We start from the raw sequence: 1605 nt of genomic DNA, 5'->3' as shown, positions 1-1605 counted from the left end.
AGAGGTCTTATGCAGCAGATTTGTCCAATGCAATGTGTTCTTTGATTTCCTGATGGATATTTCTATAAGCTTTGGTTGAAATAGAAATCTTTGACAACTTGCTGTTTGTCATTTCAATTATGAGAATTTTTATTTTCCTTGCATTGAGTTGTAATCCATATTGAAGGAGATATTCTTTTATCTTTATCAACAAGAAGCGTTGTGTCATCTGCTTTTCCTAGGCTGTTAATAAGCCTTGCTCCATCCCTATTCTGAGTTGTTGTTTTTTCATATAGTCCAACTTTTTGAAGATCTGCTTAGCATACAGATTGAATAAGTATGGTGAAAGGATATAACCCTGGCACATATCTTTCCTGATTTTAAACTATTCAATACCCCGTGTTTTCTTGGAATGATTGCCTCTTAGTCTATGTACAGGTTCTGCAAAATACAACTACGTGTTTTGTAATTCCCATTCTTCCCAATGTTATTCATAGTTTGTTATGATCCATACAGTCAATGTGTTTACATGGTCAATAAAATTTAAGTATACATCATTCTGATATTCTCTGCTTTGAGACAAAATCTATTGGATCATCAGCAAGAATATCCTTCATTCTAAGACCTCTTCTGGATTTGGTTTCAATTTCTGTCAGTGACTTGTTGGTTGAATTCTGTAATCCTTTAAAAATTATGTGCAGCAGATTTTTACTTGAATGTGAGATAAAATGGTACTGATTGTCGTCTTTTAAAGAATAGGTGCAGGTATGAATCTCTTGCAGTAGGATGGCCAGATAGCTTTCTTCCAAATTTCTTGGCATCAACTAGTGAATGCTTCTAGAGCTGCACACGTTTATTGAAAAATTACCATCAGTATTCTAACAGTTCATGTTGTTATATTTTATGGCAATTTATTCAGTGCAGCTTGGACTTCTTCCTTCAATACCATTGGTTCTTGTTATATCCTGTCTCTTGAAATGGCATTTTTGGTACAGTGATTCTGTTTATTCTTTCCATCTTCTCTTGATGTTTCCTGAATTATTCACTTTTTGCCCATAGAAACATTTAGTAATTCAAGTGGAGGTTTCAATCTTTTTTTTTTTTTTTTCCAGTTCTTTCAGCTTGAGAAATGCTGATCATGTTTTTCTCTTTGGGGTCTTTGCATATCTCATTATAATACTTTACCTTCTGGAGCTGCCTTGTGAAATTTTCTGTTCAGTTCTTGTACTTCGTAATTTCATCGAGTTCCTTTAGTTACTCTAAGTTCAAGGGCAAGTTTCAGAGTCTCTTCTGACATGCATTTTGGTCTTGTATTTCTTTCCTGTTTTTTTTTTTTTTTTAAAGCTTTTATTATGAATTGAGTGATAGTTTTATAAGGCAGATCATCAATCTTGCAATCAACTAATCATATTTTGTTTCATTGCAATGATTACAATCCCCTCCGTGCACTATCAGTTCACAGGATTTACCTTTTTTTTATGTACAGAAAATATATATTCATTTAAATGAGTGTTTGCTTTTTTTGTGTATGATGTTCTTGATGTCATCCTACAACTTAATTTATCTTCAGTTATTAGTGTTTAGTGTGCCAAATCTGTTCTTAAAGTGGTTATGTTTTGGCTATTA

At 33.0% G+C, this 1605-nt stretch overlaps 1 pseudogene; it reads right to left on the bottom strand.

Moving 5' to 3' along the window:
* LOC102833610 overlaps nucleotides 1–1220 on the bottom strand; it is a 6963-nt pseudogene extending 5743 nt beyond the window's left edge.
* Between the last annotated feature and the right edge of the window lie 385 nt (nucleotides 1221–1605).

This window comes from Chrysochloris asiatica, unplaced genomic scaffold (genome assembly GCF_000296735.1).
Source record: "Chrysochloris asiatica unplaced genomic scaffold, ChrAsi1.0 scaffold00035, whole genome shotgun sequence".
Classification (NCBI taxonomy): Eukaryota; Metazoa; Chordata; class Mammalia; order Afrosoricida; family Chrysochloridae; genus Chrysochloris; species Chrysochloris asiatica.
Note: the sequence above shows the minus strand (reverse complement) of the source record. Positions and strands in the feature narration are given on the sequence as shown.